Source organism: Triturus cristatus, chromosome 1_2 (assembly GCF_964204655.1).
Source record: "Triturus cristatus chromosome 1_2, aTriCri1.1, whole genome shotgun sequence".
In the NCBI taxonomy this organism is placed as follows: Eukaryota; Metazoa; Chordata; class Amphibia; order Caudata; family Salamandridae; genus Triturus; species Triturus cristatus.
Window position 1 is genome coordinate 1,111,686,696 of NC_140580.1, and position 16,132 is coordinate 1,111,702,827.

Sequence of the window (16,132 nt, forward strand, 5' to 3'; positions counted from 1 at the left end):
AAGGTAGGCTCTGTGCAGTACCGTGAATTGGATGCTTTTGAATCTCACATTCCTGGAGCCTTTCTGAGGGGATTTGAGCGCTGTAGCCTATTCAGTGTCATGTAGCGCTCTACCAATCTCTCCCTCCCTGACCGCTCACAAGGCGGCGAGCACGACCCGATGTACTCCCAGATCACTTTATAGATCCATGTGACCAGGTGACCAGGTGACGACCTGTTCCCATGAGCAGTAATCAACTGAGCACTGCATGTATGCCATAGAGCATGCCTGTATGTGAGGAGCTGACCTTGAGGCATGGCATTCTCCTTCATGAGTTCCTCAAACGACCAAGGCCATTTAGGAAAAGGTCTCCCGCAGTATCATGTATTTTTCAAGCCACTGTTACATGGTGGGACCATGGTTGTTTGAAGCCTAGCTTATAACAACCATGACCGTATTTGGTGCGAGGGAATCCGCTCAAGCACATGTTTCATCAAGGGACCTGCCAGGGAAAGCCATTTCAGCTGCACTACTAAATAGTAAGATTCAAAGGGGGAAGCTCTGAAACCACCTTACTTATTGGGAGCTGAATTTTGGATAGGGCGATTCAGTGCCTTTTATTTCCCCTGATTAGTTCTCCTAGTGTAGTGTCTAACTGCAGAAAGAAATTACTGCAGGGAACTACCTGGACATTCATGAAGTAACAAAGTAGCCTAAGGAGAATAACTATTTTTGGAGAGTGCAGTTTTGCCAGTGGTGGCTAATGGGGGTTTTCCCAAAATTTAATTTGGGATCCTATGGCCGTGTATCGGAGGTTCCCGTTGAACAGATCTTCTTGGGAATGGTGTAGTCAGATGCCAAGTGTTGGACCTGCCCTTCTCTGCAGTGGCAACCCCCAAACCTTTTGCATCCCTCCTCCCTTTTTCGCTGACCTCGTTTTTGCTGGTTTTAGGATTCTAGGCACTTTAGCACTGCTAACCAGTGCTAAAGTGTTTATGCTCTGTACATTAAAAATGCTGCACTATATTTGCCCAGGGCCTGTAAATTAAATGCTACTTGTAGGCCTGCATCACTGATTGTGCCACCCATTCAGTAGCCCTTTAAACATGGCAAAGGCCTGCCACTGCATTTTCTTACTTTAACTATTCTGTGCCTCTGCCTGTCACTGAATACACACCTGGGTTGGGTGACAGCTGGGCCTCGTGCATTCCCTCTAGACAGCCACACAAAGGGAGCTTGGGTGTAACATTTTCACCCAGATGGCCCATCACCAGCTTGATGGTCCTTCCTGAGGTAGATTGGGAGGGAAGAGCTGACACTTGCACCTGTATAGGGCTGTGCCTGTCCCCACACAAAGAGCCACATACACCCCCTGTAGTGTGCCTTGGGCCAGGGCAGGAAGTGCAGGGACTTTGGGATCTTCAAAAGCCTCTTTGATGTCTCTCCCACTTCAAAGGAGGCACACCACCAAATCAGAACTTTGCTGGAACCGAGGGTAGTCTGCCTGGAAAAAGAGCTGCAGTGCTGCAGGATGGACTGTCACTTTGCTAACTGCTTTGCTGTGTTGACTTGCTAATTGCTGTGCTACAGGAGGGACTGCCAATTTGATACCTGCTCTGCTATCCTTGCCTGCTTTCTACCGCCTGCTGCTTCTTGCCCTGGGAGTGAGAGGGATTGCTTGCTGCATCCTTGAACCCAAGATTCTTCAAGGGCTTGCTGGATTGCCTCCTGTTCTCTGAAGTCTCCGGGTCACAAAGGACCTCTTGCAACTCTGCTGATGCTGCCGTCTGTGAGTCCTACCCGTGCCTGAGGTGCCCTTCTCTAGTCCAGGGCCTCAGAAGTGGGTTTCCTGCACTATAGCCCCTTTAAAGCAAGCTTTTGGGAACTTCGCGACCGCAAATGGGCCTGTTTGATCTGGAACTGCAATGTTCACTCGAAGGATTAGCGCGAGCAGGCACAAGTTCATCTGTTCACACAGCAGCATCACCACTAGAGACCGTGAGGCCCCAGCCTGTCTGTCTGTGATGCCCAGCGGCTCTTAGTGCCCTGTGGACCATCGCCAGCTACGCTCACCATGCTCCTGGAAAACTCTTCCCCGCACTCTTGGCTCAACTTGAGAAGATAAGACTTCAGAGGGACCTGTTTGGAATTGTATCCGACTCTCGCTCAAACACGGTCGGCTGAACTTTTCAGATTTGGCCCGGCGACCTCAAGCAACCCTTTAGTGCCATTGACTTCTAAGCATTGTTGTGGGATATAATCTTTAAAAATTCATATCTCGACTTCTACTGATTGGACTTTTGTTGTCTTGGTCTTGTTTTAATCTGATTAATATTCTCTAATTTTCTAAGCCTGTACGGAGTCTTTTTGTGGTGTTCGTATTGAGTTACTGTAATTTAAGTGTTACACAAATGTTTGACACATTGCCTCTTAAGTTAAAACTCCCTGCTCTGTGCGAAGCTACCAGAGGGTGAGCACAGGTCAGTTTTAGGGGTGGACAGAGTTGGACTACGCAGAATTCCATGGACTTGCATAAAAACCCAGTAGAATATTGTGGAGTTCCGCTCGGCCCTATTCATGATCACGGCTGTAGGCCAGGTTTGATGCGCATGCTGCTTTTTTTTGTTTTCCATTTCTAGCGGAGAAAAGGGGGTTGCCATCTTCGGGTGCCCATTATCTTTACTGACTCTGGCATATTAAAGCCACCTTACCTTCTTGCCTTCTGCTTCCTTCATCATAAAGCACACAAACCCAAATTTGGGTCCCAACTCTCTTCTCTTGCTCTCTGCTGAGGCACCAAACAAAGCATAATAAAATGTGCAAAAGAATCGAGCTCAGACTAGGAGCTGTTCTGCTTGCAGGGCCGGCTTTAGCACTGGTGGCACCCTGTACGACAATGTTTGTTGGCGCCCCCCCCCCAATGACCACCTCTGCTACGGATTCCCTCACTACCTCCATTTGACAGTGCGCCCCAAGTATCCGTAACCACTCTCTCTTAGATTCATTTAGTTTCAAAGCACCACTCATACCATTTTAAGATTTCAGAACGCTTTACATCACACACGCATTGCACAGAGACAATCATCGCTGTGCAAATCAGTATATAGGAAAGGTTACTAAGACAGACGCCTACAAGGAGTAGGAGTCTCATGTCATCCTTACTGGTAGGCAGTATAGTTTAAGAGTCCTTGGACTGGAAAAGCACAAATTCAAAATTTAAAATGCAACACCATTGTTAGGGGGTTTCTTAAATAACAAGAATTGATTTCTCCCCCAAATGAATCCCTTTTGCAAAATTAGGACAACGAAAGAGTGGGCAAAAAATATATAGTTCTAATATTTTCCTTGCAATTTACATGCAGCAGGCACATTAACCCTCTGCACTATGATGATTCAAAACTTTTACTAGACAAAGCTCAGGTCTTTCTCTGGGAAGAACATTAATCACCGGAGTTGTCATTTTTATTGATGTCTGAAGTCTGCTGAGTCAATGTACGGGGCATCAGGTGCTTTTGAAAGATGAACATGGCGCCCCCATCCCAAGTCAGCGCCCGGTGCGGTGGCACTGATAGCACCGCCCTAGACCCGGCCCTGTCTGCTTGTTCAATTTCATTTTAGTTTAACCGTAGCCTTATTGCTTGTCTTCAGCTCTTAATGGTCTAAGAACGACCTCACCAACACGGCATCTAGAATTGGTCGGCCTGCTCCGTGCGCATGTGCAGAATGGCCACAATGCGTGTGCACACACCATTGGCAGCCTCTTGCTCGGCTTCTGATTATGTATGTGTAGCTGGTAAAGTGCAGGACCAGTGCTCCCTGTTGTTGCCAGGGAATTATTTTGGGGGCACACCAGCGCAGGGGATGCATGGGAAGCCTGTGAGGTGCAAGGGCTCTTCTGTCTGTCATTGCTGGGGTTTATTTTGGGAGCACAGCAGTGCAGGCGGCGAGGGCAAACTCTTCCACGCAGTGGAGTCGGATTATTTTGCCAAACTTCACACTCCCAGCAGTACGCAGAGTTTGCCTAACTCCACAAACTCTACTTGCAAAGTGGTGTTCACCGCCCATCCCTAGTTAATTTAGAGTGTGTATCTGATATTCCCTTACTAGGGTGGTGGTCCCTACTTGGACAGGGTGCATATCTCTGCCAAATAGAGATCCCATTTCTTTTTAAAGTTCAAGAAATGTTATTGATAATAGTATAGGTGTCAATACATAGTACATAGTCTGAGGCACTTGTCATTACAATGAAAATTACATTGAAAAACTGCTACATTCAGTTTACATGAATCAGATTTATAAATAAGAAATACAAATAAATAGAAGGAAACAATATAACTAAAACATGAGTAACAATCAGTTATAGAAAATCCTAGGAACATTTAGGGGAATCAAGGGGGTTTAAGAACTTCTTGCTGAGATGGTTGTATCTGGTAACAACGTTTGGCACTTGCATCGAGATATGTTGTAACGGGAGACCACAAATCTAATCGTTTCATTGCCATATTTAGAGGGTATACAAAGGAGGTGTCTAATCTGTAATTATGGCAAACAGCGTACCACCAGGCTCTGTAGGAAATTTTTGTGGAGTCCTTCCAATTTATGGTAATTTGCTGGAAAGCCACTGCTAATTAATTCAATAACTTTAGCATTAAGAGTAACATTTTCCCAGATAGATGATAAACTTCCTAAAAAAATATGAATAAATGAAAAAGGAAATTTGGTGTCATAGATCAGGTTAATTTGGAACCATACTTGTTTCCAGAAGGTATGAACAGAAGGGCAGGAGAATAACATATGAAATAAATCAGCATTAGAGGATGAACACGTCCAACATGTATCTGGTACATTCTCATACCATTTGCTCAGAACCTGCGGTGTTAACAATAGTCTATTATATATGAAAAATAACGTTTGCGTTGTATTGGCTGCTCTGGATGACTTACGTATCTTGAACCATAAGTTCTTCCAATGAGATAACGACCATGAGACCATAACCATATCACTGCCTTGGAAGTAACTGTACATGGTGGAGACTTTGGGTGTGGTTTTTAACAAAATGTGAAGTTGTGACGAGGTGTCTGAAGTAGTAGGAATGTCGGCGCATCAGGCAGTTGGGTGTATGTGTCTATCACAGCTCTCCGGAGAAGAATATATTTAAGCTTAAATGAGGCAGGCAAATTGAACAGTTGGCTAAGTGAAGAAAAGGATAAAAAGTCAGAATGTGAAAATAACTGCTGGACCCAAAGAATTCCATTTTGTCTCCAGGACTTCCAATAGAAGGGTTTATTCCGAATAAGCAAGTTCTTATTGTGCCAAACTGTTGAATTAAGGAAGTAATTTTTAGTTTTGTGAGTAGAAGGGTAAAGTGGCTCAAGAAGTTTGGAGGTACATTTGATTATGGGGGGGAAAGGATCTGTGGCTTTCAAGAGAAGGAGAGATACTCATGAAAGGAAAAGGGAGATAGAAAGAGACGCTCAATTGAAGTCCATAAAGGGCATTCTGCTGTGGAATCAAGCAATCAAAAAGAGGCCTGACTTAACAGAAAGCCTTCTGATATACCTGAAAGTTAGGAAAATTAACTCCTCTCTCTGTTTTGGGGCGTATTAATTTTTGCACACACATTCGGTTCTTTTTATTGTTCCATAAAAAGGAAGAGAGAATGAAGTCAACCCTTCTATAAAGTTTAGCGGGAATAGGCACTGGAATATTAGAAATAGTATGTAAAACTATGGGCGTCAGCATAATTTTTATAGTATCCAGGCGTCCCCACCAAGACAAGTAAAGGGGATGCCATTTAGTGGTTTGGTCTGAGAGCTTTTGGATGCATTTGTTCATGCATAATGTAATTGTTTCCGAGATTGAAGAGGTGAAATATAATCCTAAATATTTAATATGATTGGGACTCCATGTGAAATTGGTGGCGCTGAAATCCAATTTAAAAGTGTACTTAGTTAAGGGTAATATCTTGCATTATTCAGTTTATAACCAGAAATAGGGGAGTATGACTTCACTTCGGCTAGGAAGGCAGGAATTGAATTGTCTGGTTTTGACATAAAAAGCAGAATATCATCCGCATATGCTGCAAGTTTAATGTTTGGAAACCATGTAAATTTGGGTTTTGACGTAATTTTGAAAGAAAGGGTTCTAGAGCCAAATTAAAGGGAGAGAGAGGGCATCCTTGACGTACTCCTCTGCCCAAATCAATGAATGGGGAAATCAAACCATTAGCACAAACTGCCACGCGGGGTTAGAGTAGAGGAGAGATATTAATGAAAGAAATTTAGGGCCAAAGCCAAACCATCTAAGGGTATAAAACAGGTAAACCCGTTCGACTCTATCAAATGCTTTTTCGGCATCTAATGCTATTGCCGCAAGGGGTTGTTTCAAGTGTGAAGATTTAGATAAAACATTAAAGAAAAGTTGTGTATTGTCTGTTATGACTCGTCCCTTAATAAAGCCAGATTGTTCTTTCTCCAACAGTTTTGGCAAATAGGAGTCTAATCATATAGCTAGCGCTTTAGAAAATATTTTGTAATCTATAATACCCAGGGATATAGGCCTATAAATTTTGCAAAATTTAGAGTCTTTGCCATCCTTGGGAATTAGACAAATATGTGCTTCCGAGAAAGAACCAGAGGAGTTATGTAAGGTGTAAAAGGAGTCAATTAGGCGTTGTAGTTTGGGCAATAAGAGTGTAGAGAAGTGAAGATAAAATTCAACAGTAAAGCCATCTGGGCCCGGTGCTTTATCCTTTTTAAGGTGCTGAAGAGCTTTTAAGAGTTCTTATTGCGTAATGTCTGAATCTAGAGAGGACAGATCCGGTGGAGTGTGTTGGTGTTTTTGGATATTAGAAAAGAAATGCACCAGAGAGTGGTCTGTCGGTTGTGTTTCGGATGTACATAATGATTTATAAAAGAGATAGAATTCATTCAAAATATCAGTATCTTTAAATTTTACAGCAGAATTTTCGTCATAAATAGACTCGATTTTCAGTTTGTTGTGTCTAACTTTTAATAGTTGGCAAGTATTTTCCCTGCTTTATTTTTACCTCCATAATATTTTGCACTAGATTTTAGCAAGTATAATGAGGCATCATCTGTCGAGTTCTTATTGAATTGTAGTTTGGCATTTATAAGAGCTGTTAAACAATCCTTAGAGTGAGAAGTGTAATAAGAATGCTCCAGTCTCTTGATGTCATGAAGAAGATCGTTAGCAAGTTTACGCGCATGTTTTCTCCTCTTAGCAACAAAACCAATAACGAAGTCCCTTGCTGAGGCGTTCAAAGCGTCCCATATAGTTGAGAATGGCATATCATCTGTTTGATTTATTTCAAAATACTCATTGAAAAAATTGGTGAAGGAAGCTGTAAACTCTTGATTCAAAAGGAGAATATTCTTAAATCGCCACTTTCTAGGAGCATTAGTTTTTGGTAAAATGTCAAAGCCAATTGAGACAGGTGCGTGGTCTGAGAGTAAAATAGGACCTATTTCTGCGTACGAAAGAGTTTGCGAAATATTATGAGATACACAAATATAGTCAATTCTTGACTGAGTCTGATGAGTCGGTGAGTAAAAAGTGTGTTCTCTAGTGGACGGATTGCATAACCTCCAAGCATCAAAAAGCTTGTGCTGAGTATGAACAAAAGATTTATGTGGTTTATTGGGAACGAAAGAAAATTAGGAGTTCCTATCAATAAAAGGGTCAAAAATCTGATTGCAATCACCAGCCATTATAAAGTTATCTTCAATACACCGAGTAAGTTGCTTGGCCAATGTGGACCAGAATGAGGGTTCACCATTCGTAGGGGCATACACATTAAGAAGAGAGACTGGAACATTCTTTAGTAACAATTTAACATTAAGCCATCTGCCATCAGCATCTGATTCCTGTGCTAGGAATGTAATTGGAAGTGATTTACGACACAATATCATTACTCCATTACGTTTACCGTCCCCTTGAGAAAAGACAATTTCCCCTACCCAAACTCTCTTTAGTTTTAGTGATTCTGCATCTGTAAGGTGTGTTTCTTGTAGAAATACAATATCCACACCTAATTTAGCTAAGTGAGTTAAGACTCTCTGTCTTTTAATCGGAGAATTTAATCCCCTGACGTTCCATGAAATCAATTTTAACGGCATAACTTATCAAAAACAAATTGATCTGGCAATACTAGGCAAAAATCCAATTCATAGAAACGACAGTAAATAATAGAAAAGGAAAAAGGAAAGAGATGAATGGCAAATTGATTCCTATGACAAAGCAATATGAAGAAATTAAATATCCGGAGTCCGGAATAAAAGTCGAACATAGCAGTGTAAAAGAGGACAGATATAGTGGAGAACTGATGGACGAATATAGATGTAATAAGATTAAAAGATGTATTGACAATTATAGTTACGAATGTGAACAAGTGAAAAAGGATAGTAATGAAGAAGACACCAGAGTAAAACAAAATGGAAGAATGCATGCCAAAACAAGAAACAAAATACAAAATAAGTAACATACCTACAAAAAGGGAACATGGAAGTGAGGGTGGGTGGAGCCACATGGAACAGATGGGACGTCAACTATGGACTAGGCGGAACCGGGGAGTAAACGAGCTGTTACGTAAACTAAAACTGTGGAAGCAAAAAATACGATATTTGACATTAACTAACGGATTAAGGGAGGAACACAGAAGACAAACAGCACCAAGTAACATTAACTAGAATTGTCATAGATAATACTAAACTGTAAAAACAATTAAAATAAGTAATAGCACAAAACCTTCACTTTAAGACAAAGTGGTATCTCATGTATAAATATTAGGAAAGTCAGGTAATATCTGAGGAGGAAGATCTTGAAGAATCCATTTGAACCGTCTTGTGTGAGTTGATGAAGCTTCGCAGACGTAGTGGATCATCATACGTCGTTGTTCTGTTATAAGTTATTTTAAATAAGCAAGGGTGAAAGAGGCCTTATCGGGCACCCATTGAGCGTAGGTCAGGTCTCATATCGAGAAAGGCTTTACGTCTGGCTGCAGTCACCTTCGAGTAATCTTGTGCAAAGAATAGTGTGGCACCAGACCAAGAAATTCATTGAATGGCTTTAGCGGCTGTCAACACTTTCAACAAATCTGTATACTCTAGCAAGTAAATGATGACTCCTCTTGGTCTTTGTGGAGAGGAGGTATTGGGAGATACACTGCCCAGTCTGTGGGCACATTGTATTTTCAATATGGTATCTTCTGGTAAATGAAGAATCTAAGGAAGGAAAGAATGAAAGAAAGCAATGGAGTCCACACCTTCTGTTCCCTCCGCCAGACCATAAATGCGCATATTGTTTCTCCTATTACGATTTTTAAGGTCTTCGACCTGTTTTTGGAGTGTGGAAACTTGTGAATTTAAGAAGGTAACCCTCTTGGCAGTGTCATTAAAGGAAGAAACATTTTGCTCTACTGCTGTTATTCTGACATCCAGTTGTGACCAATTATCTGAAAGAATTTGCAATTTGGAGTTGGTTTCCTCAACAAAAGGGCTCAGGGCTCTTATTTCCTGGAGTAAGAGTTTCATAGAAACTGGTGAAGTCGATTTGGGTGGTGAGGGGGAATCTTTTTTCAAACGCTTTACATTTGACTTCCCTGCTGGCGGCAATGTGGGGTCCATTATTGTGCTGCTGTTATCCGACTCAAGGGATTCTGAATTATCCAGCTTGGAAAGTTCTGAGAAGACTGATGAATTCTTAATAAAGATGCGTTTTGGTTTTGAAGCAATAGAGAAAGAGCCTTTTGTTCTGCCCATCAACTTCCAGAATGTGAAAATTAGAAAGAGACTGAAACTCAGGTCAAAACTTGTGGTGCACGAGCCAGCATGTGAAGCATTAGAATCAACTCAAAAGTAGACACAACCAGACCAAATGATGCCTCCTAGACTCTTTTTATCTCGAAACCGCAGTGGCAGTTTATGTCCTACGGGATTTCAGCAACCTAGCACATCCTCACCCTTGTAATAAATATATCTATAGCATTTAAATCATCATAACGCGAAGGCAGATAAGTTCAAAATGATGAGCCAAAATATAAACTTGAGACAAAAAGATGGGCAACTGAACCTGGTGTGTTTTCTTTTTGTAAATATTCAAATATCATGCTGTTTAAAATTGTGAGATGTCTTCAAAATGGCGGCCGTAACTGCATCTCCTCAAAACATGCAGATTGTGAGGCGAAACTAGGTTGCAGCAAAATCCCACAACCCTTCTCAGGTAGGGCGCTTAAGCTGAGCTATTGAAAAGAAAACTGGGACTGTCTTAAAAGAAAGTTCATTTTTGCCGCCTTTTATGCTGAATAAACGCTTATAACGCGGTCAGGCAAACAAAATGGCGGCGTGTTTGCGCAAGTATGAGGTCGGGTGTTTACCTCTGACTACCGTTGTCCGTTTTGCTGAAAATCAGTGTCAGTACTTACATCCTCGCACCGAACAACTCCGACGCTTGTTCCTCCGTGCAGCTTCTCGTGAAGGGCTCTCTAAGCGCGTTTTCCCGCATCGATCCGGAGAACCTCAAGCCGACTCTGCCCTCCGGGCGCCATGCCACGCCCCCTCTAGATCCCATTTCTAACACCAAGTTATAAGACTGATTCCCCCCTCTATTGGATTGTTTCCCCACCTAGTCTCACCTCTTGTGGTACAGTATTCTTCCCCATTGGGAAAGAGCAGGATTTTTTCCAATTAACTCAAAGGCCTGCCACATTTCAAAATGCTTGTAAATTATTGTGTATTGTGGGGAGGTCACCATACATAATATGACCTTGATGTATAAAACCATGTCACCTGCTTCTAGTGTTCTGTGCACTCCCACCTTTTCTTGCATCCATGCTCCTCTGGACACTGCTTTAAAGGTATCTCTTTCTATTGTTGTAGTGGCTGTGGAGTGATTTTCCTTCAAATATTGGGTAATGTGAGTTGAGTATGCAGTGCAGAATGCTGTATCTTCGAGAATTTCGTGAGGCATATGCCAAATGGGGACCGGTGGGACATGGGTGTCCCAGCGGATACCTGTCATTTGTGCATTGTGGTCCGATATTATTCTGCTCAGGTATTCTGTGTGTGTTATCTGCATAACTATGGAGGTCGAGCAAAGGATTCTATCTATGAGTACATAGAGTTCATGTGGAGCTGAGTAGCGAGTGTTAACTCTGGTGGTGGGGTGATGTAACCAAATGAGTCTGTGAGAGACTAATGTATGAGCCACTTATAAAAAGTGTCCTGCGTGTTGTGTAGCCAGGGCCTGGTGTAGTGTGGGTGTGTTCTGTCAAACTGTACATCAAAGACAATTGTAGTCCCCACCAAGATTCCAGAGAATTCCCACCCAATATGCTGATTTCTCGGTGAGGGTGGCTAGGAACCCGGGCTGCTCTGAGTTGGGGGCATAGATCCTGCCTAATTACATGCTAATTCCATCCAGAGGGTCTCTGACCAGTGCGAATCTACCCTCCTTGTCCGGCATGGTGTTTAGGTCTGAAGAGGGACCCCGGGCATACCCAAACGAGTGGCCCTCTGGCATATGCTGAGTAGGTGGTGGCATAAAAGGAACCCCTCCAGCATTTTTGCAGTTTTTTAAGCTCCCCCACTATGATTTGGGTTTCTTGGAGGAATGTGATATATGCGTTTTACCACTTGATGTATTACCAGGTCCTGTTATTTCCAGGCCTTCGTCTCTCATCTGCTTCTCCTAAGAGACTGGATCGTAGTCTACCCCTGGGTGGTGATGGGAATTCAATTCGGTGTCAGCCCAGAGAGCTAGGCTCTTTGGTCCAGCGTTCGGGGGGGGGAGTAAGGAGAACTCCACTTGGTGGGACTCAAGCGACCTGTAACTCGGGTCCTTGAACAGGTCCCCATGTGCTACTAATGGCACCGGGTCTGCATGGCTGTACTTCTACCGACTTGTCGCTAATGTATCTAGGGTCGATGGCCCCCCTAAGTGCAGGGAAAAGGGGGGCCAAAACGTAATTCTGGATGGCTTTCAGACCGCCAGGGAGAGCCACGAAATTGCATTATTACCAGTGAGGGTGCAGTCTGTGTTCTGTTATGGGGCTTCCTGCATGGTGGTAGGGCAGTCTCCCTCATGGCATCCGGTACCTCTCAAAGGGGGCATCTCTTCTTACCACCACCAATTCTCTGCTCCCGTCCGCTTGAATCAATGGCCCTCATGGAATTTTTCCTGTATTCTCCGCCTCATAGTTGGGCCCTTACATTGTTTAGCAACCAGTTTGGTGGACTGTTGCCAGCTGCATGGATGTTGGGCATGCTGGGTGGGTACGTTTGCTGATGGCCTCCCAAGTGGGCTTTGACAATCCATAGACACTGTGTAAGCATGGGCCCCCTGTCAGCTGGATGTTATGGTGCAATTAAGGCAGAAAAGGGAGCGGAGCTCACTGTTTGTCAGCTTTTTTATCATTGAAAGGGGTTGCAGGACCTCACTGCCACCATCGGGAGAGCAGTCAACAGTTAATTGTGTGGGGGAGACTCTCACAGACTGGTGAGCAGTCCTAGCTCGTGGTCACCGGTACCTCCCGGAGGGGAGTAAGTCATCTCCGGGCACCGCCACTTGTCCACCCCTTCCCACAGAACACCAGGCATGCCTCCTGTCCTCTGTACGTCATCTGGTGCTTGGGATTTGGCGCCCGCTGTAGGAGTTTTGTGGCACACCTGTCAGCCACGTTCTCTGATACCCTTCTGCGTAGGCCTTGCTGTGCAGCAGGTTTCGAACAAGACTGGACCTCCTCATCAATGTTGAAATGTTCTTAAACTGAGGCAGCAGTTGTTACGGCTTCGTGATTCTTGGGTCTTCCCACTCGCTATCAGTGAGAGCGGATGATGGCTGAGTGCAGGATAGATGGTGGATCCGAATGCTTGGGAATGTGGAACTCTCTCAGCAAAGATCTGTCATCTTTGGTGGCTTAACTACGCCTCTTAGTAACTCTTATGATCTTACATATCACAGGTTTGAATCCATCACTGGACAAGAAAGCCTTTCATTTCTCTCAAGTACATAAAAGGAGTATCACTGATCAAGAAGTTAATACAACCTGTTATAAACTTGCTGGTCATGTCTATGCATCCAGCAGGGATACCTCTGCTGCACAGTCTCCCGCACTATAAAAAATGAGAACCGATGAGTTAATAAAACTAATCATAACATTAGGCTACAGGCCTTGGTTTGAATCTAGTGATAGGGATTGAGTTGGGTAATATTGTCATGTTTTATACACCTACATGCCATAGCAATGTCAAGAATAATCTAAGACAACGAAGAGGTTAGAATCTCCTTTTTGTTTCAAGATTTGGAGGTGATATACGTATGATGGTGTAAGTTTATTTAGCAAGACACAGATCATGAGTTTGAGCAATACCAGCAGATGCAAAACATCCACTTCTTCTTCTGCAGACAAGTTGTGTGTGTTGTCCATTGTTGCTCACCAGATGCTTAAGAAAATGAAGTCCTCCAGGAAGCAATGAGATGCCACATAATGGGGCAACCTTGCAGAAATGTATAACACTTGGCACACCTGACTTCCATTATGTGCACAAAGCGGACGAATGGCTGGGTTGCTACTGGCTGCTGTGGCAGTTAATTAGGAACTGAAGCCACTGAAGGGTCATGAGATGTCCAACCATCCCCTGCAGAATATTTAACTGGTAATAACCATTAAATAATAGCCTTAGTGAGTGTTAGACTTGGCATCCTTGGTGTAATTTTTCCCCTAACCTTTTTCTCTCAACCCTCCTATTTGCTGACTAAAACATGACAAGAGTGGCTTATTCCCAATTAGCACATTTAATTTACCTGTAAGTCCCTAGAAAAGAAGCACTACTTGTCCTAGGGCATGTAAATTAAATACTACTAGTGGGCCTGCAACTGATTGTGCCACCCACTTAAGCATCACTTTAAACATGTCTCAGACCAGCCATTGCAGCTCGTGTCTGCAGTTTTAATCTGCCATTTTGACCTGTCATAATAAAGCTTTTGCCAGGCCGAAACCTTTCTTTTTAATGCATGCAACTCACCCCTAAGGTAGGCCCTGGTGAGCTCAGAGGGCAGGGTACAGTGTATTTAAAAAGTTGGACATGTACTTTTAAGTATAATCTGTCCAGCGGTGAGGGTTTGATGCCACGGCGCACTAGTTGCTTTTCAAATAGTACAAAGAATGCACAATGGTGCTCACTCTTCGTGGTTCACCACAAATGACCACCCTTTTACAAAGTATTCTTATGAGAGGAGGAGCGCCAATGTTCGATTAAGTAACTCTTCAAGAAAAATAGGTTCTTAGAGTAATCAGTCCTTAAACAATGAACTTCAGGTTTCTTCTTTATTTGGATTTCCAGCAATTGTTCATGAGAAGTATAATCCAGTAGATTTCGAGCAGCCAAATTTTCAAATTCAATTCTCAGTCCAAAAAACTATTTTTTTATATCGGCCGACGCGTTTCGTCCTAAATGGACAGCATCAGGGCTGAAATAAAACAAAATAAACATGTGTCAGCAAATGAAAATAAAGTGTACAAATTGCCACTCAACTTTACCCATTAAAAGGTGGACTGCTGTAACCTGCCAATATCCATTCTACAATACCAACTGGTAAGATGGAGGATCAAGATACATTGTCTATTTTCAAGCTAATATACCAATTAGAGATACAAAACTTTATTAAGTGCTTGAATAAGACCACAATATTTCTCTGAGTACCCGAGACCATTGAGCAAATTAAAAAAAAGTGAGAGCTCCAAATATTGTCATCCTATGGGGTTTAATTACCCTGAATCAAAACAAAATTAGATAAAAGAAATTCTCCTGCCTGTGATGCTATACGTCACTGTATAAAACAATGTTTGAAAATGTATGGCTATCCTATTTCCTTAAAATTAGTTGCCCCATTCATAACCAAACTTTCCCCTGAGAGACACTCACTAGAGTTGGTATTCAATTTGCTAAAAAAGCAATCTTGTTCCTCAAATACGTAACCTTTACAGTGGTGTTCTGGAAAAACCAGAATAATAGTCATTAGATTCTAAGCTGATATATTAGGCCTTGAATATAAAAATGATAAGTGGTGCTTTACTCACCAATCTATTAATTCCAATTTTTCTTAGTAAATTCTTTAATCCTTCTCTTAGTTTCAATCCTACGACTGTAAATTAAATATAATATTTAAAAATGTATCCTGACATATTATGCCACTTACAAACCACCCTAAACCAACTATTAGAGAACCATGTCTATTTCTCAATGGCACTTACCACTAATTCATGCGGAGCGTGTGTGGTCTTCCTCAGCGTGGCCCGATAAATCCCGCCGATGAAACGCATACTCTAAAACCTTGCCTTAAAACAATTCATCCAACCAATGGTATGCCTCTATTTAAATTGCACCAATCAGTGATTCGTATTTCAAGCCTGCAGTTCAATTATCATGAAGCTGCCTCTCTGGTCCGCTACTCCAATCCAACCAATCTTGACAATTTATAAACCAATGATGAGGCAGCCGGTATTGAGTGTTACACTGCTGCTCCGTAAGAAAACCATGCTCCAATGAATATCCCCGTCTGTCCCCTAAACCAATCAGGGAACCGTTCCTTTTACTGTGACGTACATGTCCTATCCTTCAAGTTGACAGTTTGTATCGTACCATTTAGCTAAACATCAATAAAGTGTTATTAAATTATGCCTAGTTAATAATATATTACATTGGCGGTCTCCCATCCAGATCCTGACCAGGCCTGATCCTGCTTAACTATTGAGAAAGCTCGGTGAGTTCTTCTCCGATTAATGATCGTCACTATTCAAAACCCTTAACCAATGGGGGAATAGGTCCCCTGGTCCCTTGTCGTTCCGCTGCCGACTCCGCAAACTTTTATCACACGAACGCCTATTTTAGTCCAAAAAAGCTAACTTCGATGAATTAGTCTCACTTGTGGCACTCTAATCGAAAATGTATTCTTCCTAGGTGAAGATCAGTCAAATATTATTAAAATATAACCTTGGTTAACGGTGTGTTACACTAATGCTCCGTTGCTTAAACACGAGCCAATCAAAAATGATATGCCGCCCCATAGCCAATAGGAGATATTCTTAGCTGCATACGTCCTGTTCGAAAGAAACCACATATTTAATCTGAATGTA

At 42.5% G+C, this 16,132-nt stretch overlaps 1 protein-coding gene across 1 annotated transcript in view; it reads left to right on the plus strand.

Moving 5' to 3' along the window:
• ADGRD2 (adhesion G protein-coupled receptor D2) overlaps positions 1-16,132 on the plus strand; it is a 493,199-nt gene that overhangs the window by 324,097 nt on the left and 152,970 nt on the right. The gene's annotated exons all lie outside the window — the stretch shown is intronic.